The sequence below is a fragment of the Hordeum vulgare genome, chromosome 5H (assembly GCF_904849725.1).
Source record: "Hordeum vulgare subsp. vulgare chromosome 5H, MorexV3_pseudomolecules_assembly, whole genome shotgun sequence".
Lineage (NCBI taxonomy): Eukaryota > Viridiplantae > Streptophyta > Magnoliopsida > Poales > Poaceae > Hordeum > Hordeum vulgare.
This window is the reverse complement of record NC_058522.1, coordinates 331,461,294-331,477,819: the sequence shown is the minus strand read 5'-3', so window position 1 is coordinate 331,477,819 and position 16,526 is coordinate 331,461,294. Positions and strand designations below refer to the sequence as shown.

The 16,526-nt window shown below is 40.4% G+C and overlaps 1 long non-coding RNA gene across 1 annotated transcript; it reads left to right on the top strand.

The window, feature by feature from the left end:
- The first annotated feature begins 3,330 nt into the window (after window positions 1–3,330).
- On the top strand, window positions 3,331–4,754 carry LOC123395803. The gene is made up of 2 exons (XR_006609832.1): window positions 3,331–3,841; window positions 3,943–4,754. It is a non-coding gene; the product is annotated as an uncharacterized LOC123395803 (long non-coding RNA).
- Window positions 4,755–16,526: the final 11,772 nt, after the last annotated feature.

Sequence of the window (16,526 nt, the reverse complement as noted above, 5' to 3'; positions counted from 1 at the left end):
CTGCAACGCAGCACCTGCAGCCGCTCGTGGAGCTTCAATGCCGTCGTGGACACTGCAGCGCATGGATTTTCGTCGGAGAATAAAAGATGGAGCAAGGGGAATGGGAAGAGCACCGGTCACGAAGGGGAGAGCGGGTCAGAGGTGCGGGAAGGCTTTGTGTGGCTGAATGCTCGACGGTGGGCTGCCCCCACCGAGACGCGTGTCGCGCGTGGGAGGAGGCTTAGGCGTCGCTGTAATCAGCCGCCTGATTTTGAACGTTTCCCAAGTACTCCCTCCGTAAATTAATATAAAAGCATTTAGAACACTACTTTAGTAATCTAAACACTCTTATATTAGTTTAGAGAGGGAGTACTTAACTAGTCGGAGTAAACGACACGTCCATAATCATATATGCATGTTATAATATCCTTTCTAGATTTGTTTGATCTTTTAAATGGCCAAATACCAGAAAATAGGCAAGCAAGATTGTATCCTTATCGATTGTAAAGATGAGACAATGTAAAGGTGACATGACAACTAGGAATTTTATGTGAAAAATAAGGACCATCTCCCAACCCAGTACCACGAGACTAATGTCTCGAAGAGAAAAACACATTATACCGGTTTCTCAGGTATACAATTCATAAACAGAAGCTAAAAGATCCAGTCTCAAACTTGCAACAGGCCTACAAAAGAAGTTCACTGAAACTTACAACATAAAAAACAATCTGAATTTTGGAAATCTGAAGGTAACATAAAAGCTGTTTTATATCGAATCAAAATGAGCAAGGCAAACCAGAGTGAGCGGGCGGTGCAAACCTAACGTACAAAACTGCAATGCCAAAATAAACATTACAATCCATAAGCAACATAGTTAGCGAGATAAATATTCTGTTAGTCCTCATGCCAAAATTACCTACCATGTAGTGTGTAGTAAATAAAACTGGTTCTAGGAAGTCACATGAAGGGACTTAATGTTAAGCTTCATGCACTAGCCAACGCAACCAAAAGTCTAAACTAATGAAAATGGCTAGTGCAATCTACATATACTGTAACATGTAATACACGACGCTAAAATTCATTCCGAGCGTATTAAGAATTTAATGTGTAAGAATAATTCAGAAGCTGTAACTGAAAACTTTCAGAATATGAAATACAATGACATGATAGGATAATGAACATGTGTATAGACTAGAGACTATACAGCAGGAGTTAGGGAGGGATCAAGTGTGTCATATATCTATTACTAGCATATATATGTATATATAGAAACTCTATTCATCACCAGGGTGCAGAATAGTTTATTCTTCATCCGAGATAATCTTACGATCAATTTACAAATAAATTAAATTTTAAATACAAATATTTACATTTATATCGAATAACTACGTAAAATGTGACAAAAAAATAAAAATATAGGTCATAATACCAGAAAAAATTGAATTTTTTGTATTTTTTGCACTGTTTTTGTATGTTCGTAATTTTACGTGATATAAAATATTTTTATATTGGTTATATTTTTTTACAGTCTCATTTTACGTATAAAATAAGACAGAATTTTACGAAACGTAAAATTACGGTGTATTGATATTAAAACAGAGGGGGGTGAAGAATAACTATTTCTCACCCAGGATGACGAATAGCGTGACCATAGACACTCTATTAGGCACCCAGGGTGAAGAATAACTTATTCCTCACCCTAGCCATTTCAGCGAGCCACATTTATTCTCACATGCACAGCGTAAATTTTTAACATGCATGATGTAAAATTACCTCACTTCTAATATAAAATTATCAAACAACTTTTAGTGTTATATCATCGCATCATATTTTTTCACACATGCAGAATGTAACTTTACATCACGCATGTTGTAAAATTACCTCACATCTTTTCATACGGCGAAAGAGAAACTTCCTTCCTCAAGAGTGTAATATTACCTCAAGTCTAATTTTTTCTTACGTTTTCAAGTCAATGTATAGTCTACATCCAACAAGACTTGTGATCATAATAACTTCTAAAACAGACTTAAATATTGGAACGATGGTCTCCCATCCTTGTCATTTTGAGCACAATTACTTCACAGTATCCTACCTATCTTGCAAGAACTCCTTATAACCTGACAATCCTAGAAAGGATGAACATTTGTGCCTCCAAGTTGTACTAACCTATAACTAATGGTATTATGCACATAGAATAAACTACTCCAAGCAAACAGATGAAAAAAAATGATCTGAGTGTCCAAAAGAGCAAGCAGAATCATTGAAAAAAAAATAGCATCATTAACAGGAGTGGGCCTGAATGTGTAAATTACCCAAGTCAGTTCTCTGGAGCGAGGAACGCAGGTGGCCATGCCAGGAAGTAGGCGAACATGGGGTGCCCATATTCCTTGCCACCTTTCGTCGACAGGCGTTCCATCTTGCCGGTGTCCATATCGAAGGAGTAGAACACGGCGGGGGTGTCGACGTTCTTGGTATACCGGAGGGGGGGCGGCGGAGGGGTTTTAGTCGGGTGGAAGAAGTGGCCGAGGAGAGGAGGGGCGCGAGGCAGGCAGCCGGCGGCTAGGCGGCGCCAGCGGTGGCAGGCGAGGGCGGCACGAAGGAGGTCGGCGAGGGAGAGACGGCGGAGAATGTTGCAGATGTCGAAGTCGGCGAGGACGTCGATCGAAACCTTCGCCGCATTAGCCTGTGGCTCCATCGGCGGTGGGGGAAGAACGGAGGTGGAGGAAGGCGGGGTTTTTCTGGATTTGGTCTTCTTGCTTCTGTTCTTCCGCGCCATGGGTGGGGTTGGCGGAGGGTTCTGGAGGCCGACGTGGAACTCCCTCTGGTTTTTATGACGTTGGCTGCTGGCTGTTCGGAAGAAAGCAAAATTTCAAATTTTGAGATTGCCGCCTGGCTTCCGTTGTTTGAAAAGAAAACTGAGCAAAAGTTTGGAATTGTACGCGAATGAAATACGGCGCCTGCTAGGCCTCACGGCGCCTGCTAGGCCTCAGCCGGTTGATCCCGGCGTGGGATCAGCCGCCTGGCCAGCCGCAGGATTAGGCTTGGCTTGATCGTTGGATTAAAATTTCAGTTCGTTTCTCTAGCATGCACACGTTTATGTTTTTTTTTTGGCGATGAATGCACGCGTTTGTGTTCACGTCACAAAGGTTGTGTTTTATTGAGCTTTTAAAGCCAACTTCTGGCTTTTTGAAAGCTATAAGCTAATAAAAAAGGAAAAGCAGAAGTAGAATCTGGAAAAATCATTACCTTTTTAGTAGTGTAATTTTCGAAGCACGTGAACACTCAACTTCAGCAATGCCTTTTTAGCTGTCTTCTAAAAGTTTGATAACATTTACCTACCTTTGCCACTCGTAAGTGGGAAACGGTTCGATCGATGGTTAAGGGAAGGCCGCACGAGAGATGGCCTCGTCCACAAAGAACCACCTGCTCGATCCCCATCTGCCCCAGCGACAGCTAGGGTTCCTAGCCGTCGCCAGCGCCATCACCGCCCTCCATCGTTGTGTGCCAAGCCGTCGGCGTCGACTCCCGCGTCCGCCTCCCTACCGCGACATCCTCCTTCATCCATTGCTCACCGGACCCCCTGCATCCGCCTCCCAACCGTGACCTCATCCCTCATCGACCGCTCGCCGGAGCAGTGACCAGCAAGGGTCGCCGCTCGCGCTGACGACGGTGACACCTCCCTCTGCCCTGCCGCGACCTCCTACCTCCTCCACTGGTCGCCAGACCATCTCCATCGGCCTCCCCGCAGCAACCTCCTCCCTCCTCTGCTTGACGAACCAGTGAAAAACAAGGGTCGCCGCTCGCATTGACGTCAGCAGCGCCTCTCACTCCCCATCGTGACCTCCTCCCTCCATTCTCCAAGGTAGTTGCAAGCCATTCCTCCCACTCCCATTCCTCTCCCACCTCTTGTACAAGTTGAAATAGGATGAATTTTTATGCTCTATCTATTATATTCTTGTGTAGATGGATGCAAGGATGGAGGAGTGTCTAGAAAGGGACAAGGGGGAATGAAACTTCTTGCTATTGAATCCATAGATGGATCACATGTCCCAGTGACGGTCCCTGCACATGACGCGGTTAACCTTAGATGTCGGCATGATTTTAAATCTCAGAATGTGCTTGCAATATGCGACTTTGCTATCATGTGGACTCTCGATATGCAAACTGAACATGATATCTTGCTCCTTTTAAGGGGAGTACGTACCATCTACCAAAAGTTCATATTCGGCGTCACCGTCCACCTCAAGGGAAGTATGAGTTATTAAACTTTTCACATTTGTCCCTTCACAATGTCGTTGAGCATGCTTTTGTGGTGCTCAAGAAGAAACGACACATATTGAAAGGGGTCCCTAGTTTCTCACCTCGTACGCGAAAGCATATCATCATTGCTTGCATGACATTGCACAACTTCATTCGTGGTAGCAAATTGAGTGACTAAATTTCTGATAAATGTGATGCAGATGATGAGTATGTACCCCAGTGCTACGACAAGTAGTACCACCAACGCAAGCGGATCACATTGAAGAGGAGGAGAACGAAGATACCATGGATGCTATTCGTAGTAGGATAGCCGATGGTTGTCTTGCGATAGCAACCTAGGTTAGCTATCTTGATGGAGGTCATCATCATGTGAACCATATGTACATTCCATGATGCATGCATTTTGTAAAATTATTATGGGTCAATATCTATTTATATGTAACTAGCAAGGTGGCTCTCGCAAATGCGAGGGCATCATCTTCTCCGTGTAATTAAAATGTGAAGTGCTTCAATCATGATTCTTTTCACTAGATACTCTCATCATAAAATTAGAAACAAATTAGTTTGTAGGCTAATGGTAAGAGTAAGACTGTTCATTCTCACATAGGGTGGATATGTTGGGTGTCTTATTCTTCGGAAAGATCATGTAATGTAAATCAAAATTATCGTCAAGGACACATATCACGAGAAATTAGTGATGATTTCATTTTAATATTTCACTTGTTTACTCCTCAACCTCGTTTACTCCACTTGTTTTGAAATGTATGACATTCTTCCTCGATTTCATACACTTGAGTTTTAAGACTATTTGTTTGTATATGTATATGCTAATTGACTATTAGTTTATATTCGCAAAAAAGGGTATTCCTTGAACAAAATAAATGATATTTCTTTCTTTAGAATAGTTTCAGGGATATGCTTATTTATTGTTGAAATGGATGCCACATTTCTTAAATCTATTTTCACTCGCTTTGTCCTAGTTATTTCCTACTTTTAAAATTTAGTCGTCCAACTCTCGATAGGATGTTTTTCCCCGATGTAACGTGCCTATATTGGCTTGGGATGGTAGAGTCATTGCTGATTTTAACCCATTGCTGATTTTACATTGTGGCTTCACCCTCGTAATATTTTCAAATCAATATGGCATCATGAATATATGCTCCATAGTCGGTCATCAACACTGCTTACGGCCTTCTGGTACAACATGTATACTTACAATTGCATGATTAATATGATCAACAAAGATTTACTTAAAGCAAATCTTAAATAGTACACCTTTGCAAAGAAATTGTGTAGTTCATGATGTTGTAGAAGAGGCGCGGACGCATGAACCATGGTCATTTTTTCCAAAAAAATACAATTCAAAAGGTATTAATCCCAAAAATAAATTTGTTTGAGATTTATCGTGATATATAGAAAAAGTGCCTATGGTTTATAAACCAAAAAAACTAAACATAGTGGCATGCACCAATGTGCGGGCAGGATCTTGAATCTACTGTATAAAGTATAAATTATATCTTGATATGATAAAATATTTACTACTCCTCTCCGTCTTAAAATAAATGTCTCAACTTTGTACTAGCTCTAGTACAAAGTTATACTAAGCTTAAGACACTTATTTTGAGACGGAGGAAGTATATACTATCAAGAATAATATAGAATTCTTAAAGCTTGTTTAGCAACTCCTTCCTAAACTAACAAAAAAATATGAGTTCGTTCGACCCCGCCAATCTGGACTATCCAAGAATTTGATTTTGACCAATAAAATAAGTTGAATGTTGAATCCTATAATCATTCACCCGCAAATTTATAGTTAGTTGTGTAATTCCTCTTTTACTTTCTCAAATAATTGTTTTTTACACCTGCCCCATGTCCAAAGTTACATCGTATTACTCTGTCGATATGTTGCATTTGTTACCTATTGGTGGTGGGGGTCTTGTAAAATACATTTGTTATGTTACGTGTATTGTATGGTTACAGATTAATAGTTTTAATAGATCGATACACGGGATCAAGGGGCAGTATTTTCTAATTAAAGCTTCAATATTGACATGTATATGAAAATATATTTTAAACAACTAGCAAAAGGGCCCATGCGTTGCAACGGGAGAAAGAAATACCACACGCTCTTAATTTATAAAAAATGGTCTATAATCTGAGAATTTGTAGTTACGACACAAATAAAGATGGTCTTATCCTACAAAAATGCAGTTCAAAATTTCACAGGTCTTCTATTTTAACACGGCTTGCATGTAGATTTAATACGTATAAAGAATCAGTCAAGTGACCTTCAGTTTCATCTCTAATCCTGATTTCGTTGACGTGTTCATCCCCAACCCGGATGAGTACGGGTATGAAAGAAAGACGAATAATGACTTATTTATTAAGATTGCACCCTAGATAGTATTTTTATTAAACGTTTAACACATAAAATAATATCATATTTAAATTCTGCATATTTTTCTAATCAAATTCCATATATAATATGTTAAATTTGGAGTTACGGTTTAAAAGATATGAGTATTTTCAAAAACATTTAATATATACTACGAGTTTAATGTCATAAACAGTAAGGTTTTTTTTGTAAAATCACCTCAATGGGTTTTTCGACGGAAGCGATAGCCTCTTTATTATTAGGTAAAGATAACTAAGAGTATTGTTGGGAATTGAACCTTAGTTGTGCTCTTTATTTTCCCGAGTCCCAAAAATAACAGAAACCTAAAAAAGTACTTCTAATTGTGAGGGATAGAACTACAAACGTATCCCCTCAAAAGAAAAAAAGAACTTCAAACGTATATGTTCATATTGCTGACCAAGTGATGAGTAGCAAGGGCGTAGCATTGTGTACCATTCTAATATGTATTCAATAACAGTAAAAATAGCAAGCGTGTACACCGGCCCCGTCCATATTGTTGATCAAGTGATGAATCAAAATGGATTTCCAATGGTGGATTGCTACTTGTGGATACATTGTACAGCAACAACATGCACGTAGCCAACCTCCTGATCGACCCTATATCACATATAGCTAGCTGCACTGACCTGAACATGCACGTACATGTACGACAACCTCGGCTGCCTACTAAATTCCCGATCGTTTCTCACGTGCCGCGTGTGTGTTGTACGTTTGGCCGACAGCTAGCTAGCTTTGCATCAGAACAGAATCCATTACGTTTGGCGGCCAGCCGATCATTCAGCTAGCTAGCTTTGCATAAGAGCAGAATCCATTAGCATACATGAGGCTTACTTTGGACGATAGCTGATTCGATTAGCATTGGCTGAGGGCCTCCTCAAGTTTGTTTCCCACAGATCTAGGCACGTAGGTATTGGTGCTCTTTTTGCCCTCCGCCCGTCCGCGGGTGGGTTCGCTACCTCTGTCAGGTTTAGAGCCCTTGACCCGAGAAGACCGACCCATATGTCCGATGTGTTTCACGCTTGATGGCAGAGGTTGGTAATTTTCCTTTAACTTTACACGTTACAAAGATCAAACTTCAATATATAATAGTCCATCAGATGAAGGGCTGATATTTTCTGATTAACGTGGGATTTTCTAACAAATCTCTCTATTTTCCTCTTTATTTTCCTTTACTTCCCTAATAATAAAGCGCGTTGTCGTCCGTTGTTGGTCAGAACGAACCGTTTTCTGTCGTTTTACAGAAAAGTCCTCACAGTTTTAGATAATCAACCCGCGGTCCATCTTTTAGTCAGAACCGAACCTTTTTTGCATTTTACAGAAAACTCCCTGATGTTTCAGGTAATCAACCCGCCGTCCCTATTTAAGTCAGCCAAACGTTTCTTTTAATAAAAAAAACCTGACTTTTTAGTTAATCAATCCATATTTTATCTAAAACAAAATTATCCATATCTCTTAAACCGTAACTCCGATTTTAACATGTTATATATGAAATTTGATTGAAAAAATGTTTAAAATCTAAATAAGATGTTATTTTTAGCTGTTGAATACTTCTTAAATATTATTTTTTGTGCAAACTTAATCTGTAGCGCACGGTCTTTTTTTTTCTCTCTTTCAAACGACCATACGAATTGCAATAAATATCCATTAAATTAAAACCAAATTGAGCGGAAAGAAAACATCGTTAACCACACATGCACACCTTTGGAAAATCTCGTGGGGAGAAACAATATATTTCTTATCTTATTTCGAGTGATTGTACATTCAAACGCGTTTTCGTTGTGTGAGCACTGAGGCCATCGTCGACAACACAAATGTGATGCGTGTGAAAATATATTACGTTCAAAGCGTGTGTTATTTTCTCTTCCGTTGCAACGCACGGGCTTTTTTCTAGTAGTATATAATAGAATAGAGAGAAGCACTTCGGTACAACCCCCTCACTAAACGTATAAGTGCAGTATGGTCATTGCACGTTCTGTACAGTATCCGTCGCCCCGTCCGCCCGCCCGTCGTACGTATGCCCCGTCAGCCCACGCGTCGGCGGTTTGGTTGAAAAAAAAACCTATCTTCATCACACCCGCCTCCGCCGCCGCGACTCCACCACGCGACGTCTCCATCGCCGTCTCCGGCGCCGACGTGGCTCCACCACCCGCACGTCTCCACCGACGCTGCGAGTCCAGCACGCGTCGCCTCCACCGCCGACAGGACTCCCCCCACCGTCTCGTCTCCGCCGCCGCGAGTCCATCACGCGACGTCTTCTCCGACGCCGCCGGTACGCCACCGCACACGTCTCCACCGGCGACGTGACCCTCTCCCTCCGCTTCGACGCCGGCGGTTGCAGTGACCGACGTGGTATCGACGTCGAACGATGTCGATCAACCCTTCGACGACGGACAGTAAGTTTTTTCATTTAATCCATACAATTTTTCATGATTTCATTGTATGAGTGTTTATTGTGACATTGATACAACACATATTGAAAGGTTTATTAATAGAGCAAGACAGCACCGGATATGCTGGCGATGACTCTAGTAGTGAGGATAAATCTTCGTCATTGAATGCAAATAAATCACTCGGACACAATTATATGAGTCAGGATGAATCATATAGTGGTAATGTAAGTGTTGTGTACGTTGACTATAAATAATGAAAATATAAGCTATTACATTAACACTTACAATTGCTATTGAATTTAAATAGGTGCATGCCAATGATGACAATGACAATTATGATATAGATGATCAATCTTATGCTGAAAGTGGAACCCATGTATGTTACAAATATGTAGTTGTATTATTACTAACATACAAATTGTATTACCACTTACACTTTTGAATCTGCACAGATAAATACTGATGGTGACACTGAGGCGAGAACCTTACATGATGACAATGATGAGGATGATGACAATAATGAGGATGATAACAATGATGAGGATGGTGATAATGATGAGGATATTGATAATGATGAGGATGATGATAATGATGAGGATGATGACAATGCATCTAATGAAGGAAATATGAGCGAAGTAAGTTACGTTACATGTTCAAATTACTCATGAAAACTGAAAACAAATCAAAAGAATGACGAACATGGTGATATGTCTTATTTTGCAGGGGGTGTTGATGGTTCTAATGGGAACGATGAGCATGTTGGCGATCTTTATTTTGACCTTGACATCGGCTATGATGAATATCAGCAAGAGACATTGGATAGGCATTGTGAAGTCATGGCCAAGACATTCAGGTCAGAAGGAGAGGCGTACATGTTCTATAACCAGTACGCGAAAGATCGTTGATTCAGTATCAGGAGGGACTTGAAAAGATTTGGAAAAGGTTCCCAAAAAGTTTTACGCATGAGGAGGTATCTCTATTCCAGGGCAGGAAAACGACAGGCAAAATTTTTAACCATGGAAGGCCGGACCCGTAGACTGAGACCGGAGAGTCGATGTTTCTGTGAAGCCCATTTGAAAGTGAAGCTTGATAGAAAGAGTGGACTTTGGTATGTCAGCAGTTTCTTCGATGATCACATCCATGTTCTTGCAAAACCGGACGAAGTCCCTTTCCTCCGGTCTCACAATGTGATCAAAGATTTCCAAAAGGCAGAGATTTTAGCTATGGCAGGAGCTGGGATAAGAAAGCATATCATTTTTGATAACTTTGTCAGCAGGTACGGTTCGTACGCTAAGACAGGGTTTGGAAGGAGGAAATCGTATAATATGTGCTACAGGGAGAAGATGAAACTGCTTGTCCAAGGTGATGCTGACACTGCTATAGGAATCATGTTGGCTACAAAGGACAGGGATCCGGATTTCTTCTTTGAGCATACTGTTGACGCTGAAGCTAGGTTGAACAACCTATTCTGGTGTGATTCGCAATCACGTCGGGATTATCTTGACTATGGTGATGTCACTGTGTTCGACAGTACGTACAAGATGAATATGTATGGAATGCCATTTATCCCTTATGTTGGTCTCAACAATCACCGTTGCACTACGGTTTTTGCATGCGCCATTGTTTCAGATCAGACTGAAGGTACGTATGTTTGGCTGCTAGAGACGTTTTTGAAAGCTCACTGTCAGAAGAAGCCCTGGTCTGTAATTACTGATGGAGATGCAGCGGTGATAAGGGCTATCAGGAAGGTGCTTCCTGACGTGTGGCATCGTCTATGTTCATGGCATATTGAAAAAAGACATGGAGAAACACCTCCACCACAAGTCATTGAAGGAATTCAGGTCACTCTCGTACTAGGCCACCACACATACAATTTTCGAGGAGAGATGGGCCGTGTTTGTTCAGAAATGGCAAACGAAGAAAACAAAAACATGGCTCCATAGGATGTACAGGAAGAAGAAGCTTTGGGCTGCATCATATTTGTCTGGTGGGTTATTTCTTGGTATGCGTAGTAATCAGAGGAGCGAGAACCTGAACTCATGGCTGCACCTACATCTGGACTACGGTATGAAAATTGTTGATATGATTGTACACTATGAGAATTGCATCATGCGTGTGCACGAGAATGAATCGCATGACGATTGCGTGGCCTCACGGACTCTACCAGTAGCAGTGACTGAGTGTAAGACCATTGAGGTGTTTGCTGCCAAAGCATTCACGAAGGTAAACTTTTACATCTTGCAGGAAGATTTAAAAAAGGTACATCAGCTTGAGGTAATTGATAGATTAAGAGGAGTAGACAATCACAGATTCGTGGTTGCTTGGAAAAATAACAAGGATCATAGGTTTAATGTGGACTACGCACCAGGTAACTCTGCAGAAACTATAAAGTGTAGTTGTCGAAGTATGACTCGCAAAGGCCTTCCTTGCAAGCATATTCTTCATGTTTTGAATGCACTCAACTTACCTGCAATACCTAAGTGTTGTATCCTGCGACGGTTCACGAAGAAAGCAAGATCTGGATTGCCCGTGAAACGCACCAGCGATCTGTTTTCATGGGGTTGGACGGGTACGGAGGCCAGAGCTAGATATAGTAAGTTGAGCAGTGTATCTGCAGAAGCTTCTCATATCGCATGTCATAACCCATTCTTATTGGACAAGATGCTGGCAGCAATGGAAGAAATTATAGCGAATAAGGACATCTTCAATAATGAAGAACCCAGTCAGCAAAGCTTTGTGAGTAATGATGAATTTCAGCCTAAGCAGAATCATATTCTTATTCGTGATCCAGTGAAGGTGTCCACCAAAGGGGCACCTAAACACAATATTAGAGGTCAGGATAAGAATGGTCCTGAGGTGACAAAAAATGGAAGATCAAAAGCATTTGATGAGAAAAGCGGACGTCTATGTAGACTATGCAGACTTCCAGGTCATAACTAGGCCACTTGCAACCAAAATCCAGAGTACGTATGTTGTTTTGTTATTTTACTTATGTTGTTTCGTTTCGGTAATTATTTTCTTGTAACCTATAATTTATTTCATGCAGTAACTGGGGTTGAAGACAGAAACGGTGTTATTGTAATCTTGAGATTTTTATATGTGCAATAATATTGTGTTACATAAGACAATATGTATATGTTTTTCATGTTATTTAAGACAATATGTATATGTTTTTCATGTTATATGTTGTTCATTGTATATAAGACAATACTATGTGAACTTCAGCCGACATCGATTGTGCTATTTTTTAATGCAAAATGCATGTACCGACACCATGACGGCGCTGTGTGTTCGGGGTAAAATCCCGTCGCATCGACTGCATGCGCCGACGTCACGCGGGAGCAGTTGACCCCGTCGTTTTCTGGGCAAAAAACGTCGTGCCGACTGCATCCCCCGAAGCCACGCGAACGCAGATGCCCCGCCGGTTTTTTTGTGCAAAAAATGTCGCGCCGATTGCATGCCCCGACGCCACATGGACGCAGTTGACCTCCGACGTTTTTTTTTCGTGCAAAATACGTCGCGCCGACTGCATGTCCCGACGCCACGCGGACGCAGTTGACCCCTTCCGTTCGTTCGTTCAAAAAACGTCGCGCCGACAGCATGCGCCGACGTCGCGCCCATGCGCCGACAACACATTAAAGTTGATAGAATTTTCAACAACAACGTAATATTTATATATTACTAAAACTACATAATTACTATTACGTATAAAATCTTTAAACACAAAATATGATAAAATAATCTAGTCCCGTAGTAAACTTAAACACGCATGAATCTCATATGATGTCATCTATTTCTTTCTCCTTGCAATCCTAATAACCTTCTCTTTAATTTCCCCAAGTATGTTCTTCAAAGAAAAAATTATTTGCACTATCATTAGCACGCTCGCATTATCAATTGATCTTTGCAAAACAACACTCAAATCATTTTAGTCCACTATAAGTGTTCATAGTAAAGAGTACTAATATTAGTTTTGTACCTGTGAAAAAGATCGATCCCATGTATCGTCATTTCAATTTTTAAAGCAATGAAGAACAAATAATCCACATGAGTTCGTGATACATGTAATTAACAATAAATAATTATGCATCACACACATATAATACATCAACGTTATATTCAACTACATACTCACCCATCTTCTTGTTGAGGCATGTCGTAGGTTTTAATAGGCCATGTGGATACATCTGGATACTGCACAGATCCGGTTGCATTTGCTTCTGCAATATCTGCTTCAATTTCTCTTCTCTAAAAATAGCAATAAAACGCAAGAAACTTTCAATAAATAATGTAAACACACGATGGTTCCGCAATGCAAATATGTATTAAAACTTACCAAGTCCTCAACGAGTTTTCTAGTTGTACTGTCAAGTTCTTTTCCCATCAACGAGTCTAGAACCTGGAACTCTTCCTTTTCCTTATGCATGACGACCGTAACCCAATGATTGTTATCCTTGTTGAGATCCATATAAGCCTGCATAAAGAAAAAAAATAAAATATTAACTAGATCAATGCAACATTTGTTATACTAGTGCATTATTTGTATATATTACAACCACAAGAACATACCTTAAATGCTTTGAAATATTCGTTGAGACACCTATTTACGGGTTCAATAGAATTTGACACTTTTTCATACTCATTACCGTTTAAATTCTTATCCTTTCTATATTCAAGCAGCCACTTCACCCTCCAAGTAGGTATTATGTAACGTTCGTCTTTAGCTTCCCCCAACAAAAAAGATGAGTACGCATTCATAACCTGAAAATAATATAAGAAATGTAATGATTGTACTTTGTTGTCAAATATAATGTTAAAAATATAAATAACTTACATCGCCGCTTATCCATTGGCGGTTCAGAATCTGACAAGCTCTCATTGCAGTCAAAGCGTCGGTCACACCATATTGAAAATTTATGTAGCTTTATGTTTCTTTGAGCGCTCACATGCGCGTAAGAACATAACACTCGCTTTTATCATATCAACGTCGGCACTAGTTTTCTTACCATCTACTTTATTAAACAATTCTGCAAATCACAAATTAAAATTAGTAAGCATAACTCTACAATAAACTTTGTTTTATGAAAATAATATTGATTCATAACAATCTTACTCGCTTTGGCAGAACGTTTTGTACGCTTGATGGGTTTAACAACAACAAAAGGAGACTTTATGGCTCTTGATGCAGTACATTTACGTTTGCCAATCCCCTTTTCCACTTGCTCATCTACTCCATTATAATGACCCGAGCCGTGTGATGAAATTCCGTTTGTATCTAAAGACGTGACCGCCCTCTCACCTGATACCTCAGGTACTTTGATAGGATCACCCCAATCACCCTTGAAACTATTCAGATATTTTGAAGTGCAATAATAAGGTACCTTACCTTCGTCATCGTCCTTTTGCTTATTAATTTTACCTTGAGAAGGTGTGTGATAGTAGTCCTTATAAGACTGATAAACAAACTCCTTATGACCAAATGCACCATCATTTGTAAATTCATTAATGTCACCATATAGATTCTCTTCTTCTTCCTCGATGTTACCGGTTCTATAGAACACACCGGTTTTGTTCATTTTCTCAATCATGCTTTAAATTTTTTATTAACAAGAGTTATGTAAGTCAATGAAATAAATTATGCACGATAGTAAAAATGTGTTGCGTCGTTACCCGTGCGCATAACTCTGGCAAGCGACGCATTTCCTTGCTTAGTTCCTTCAGCTCTTGCCAAATGCGGCCCATAACATTGCTCGCGAAAGCCTATGATGTGTTGCTCTCTTTCTTCTTTCCACTAACACTAGATTTTTTAGTACTTGTTTTTTTATTTTTTCAGCTTGTTCTTGAGCAATTTTTTTCACCCTATACTCATATGTAATATTGTCATCAATCTACAAAAACAATAATTAGAGAGCGATAATTATACATCAAATTTAGACAATAAGTCAAACCATGGAAATGTAACATTAAAAACTAAATTTAGAGAATATGGATTACCATTCCAACACCACGACCATAATCATAGTCGTATTTGTCTCTTTTCTCCGCGAGAGGTTCCATCTAGTTCCTCATCAAGGGGCTCATAAGTGACAACGGATCATATTTTGGACATATAATTGGTTGTACTTTCTCCCAATATGCATACTGAAATACACCAAATAAATTTAAATAATATATATTTGATTAACAATACGTGAGTAATAATTCGAATAATACATACCTGCAAAAGGGCAAGGTTTCCATGTGGCCATTCCCTAACACGGCCATCCTCTAGAACCTTTCCAATCTCCAAAAGAAAGAACTTCAAAGTAAAATCGTTTCAGTTGAACTTACTTATCATCCTTTTGTCCTTAACTAAGGCATAATATTCCTTCGGAATATATTCATGGAAGACTGGTGCGATGACTGTTTCCGACAAAACTAGAAACGTCATCCGGACAAAGTCATCATCCGTGTTTTCATTCTTCACAATTTTATTGATAAGATCATCAATCATGATCTTACCCTTTTTGTGTCCACAAAATTAGTTGGTATTCTTTTCATATTTTTTTGTCCTTCTGTTCTAAGAAAACCAACTACATCAACTCCTTGATTTTTCAACCCAAAAATAGATAACACATCATCATGCCCTATTGAAATAAGGCCTTTACTACAAGCTGACTCTTGAACCATGAATTTTTTGTTATGGCGATTGTAGCCTTGGATCAAAAAGTGAAGTAAAAATCCACGCATCTTAACGGACGACATTGGTAACATGCCTTGCAAATCCGGTTCATAAAGCGTAAATTTTTGACTTGCTGAAAGTTTATCAACAAGACTAACCCACTTATCAAGAGAACATGGAATCACACCGTCGATATCCATCCTTCATAATGTAAACAATTTGTCACGTACGATGCAACTTATTTGATATTTCAATAATAACATGAAAACATTATAAACATAGTTACCCAATTAGAATGCCGATGAAGGACGGAAGGATGGACGGTGAAGGCCGACGGCGGACGGACGGTGAAGGCCGCGGCGATGCACTGACGTACGGTGAAGGCCGACGGCGGACGGACGGTGACGGTGACGGTCGCGATGATGCGCAGGCGGACGGTGACGGTCGCGGTGTCGAAGTTGTGATGGGCGCGGCATCGGGATGGATGGAGGGCGGCGGGGCTGGACGGCGGCGAGATCACGTCGGTGTAGGGCTAGGCGTCGGGGGAGGGGGTGTAGAGCGAGGCGTCGGGGGCGCGGCGACGGTGAGATCACGTCGATGTAGGGCTAGGGTATGCAACATCGCTAATCCCGCCGTCGTGGGAAAACAATAAGACGACGTCGGCTGTATTTTTTTCATATTAAAAACAAAATCTGTGTGTGTGGGAAAACAAATCTTTCCATATCAATTTGCAAGTCTCCTTCATGAAATTTTTTCATTTTTTTCCACGCTTCATAATGAACGCAAGAAGGCGACATGTCAAATTTTAGAATTTTCTGAC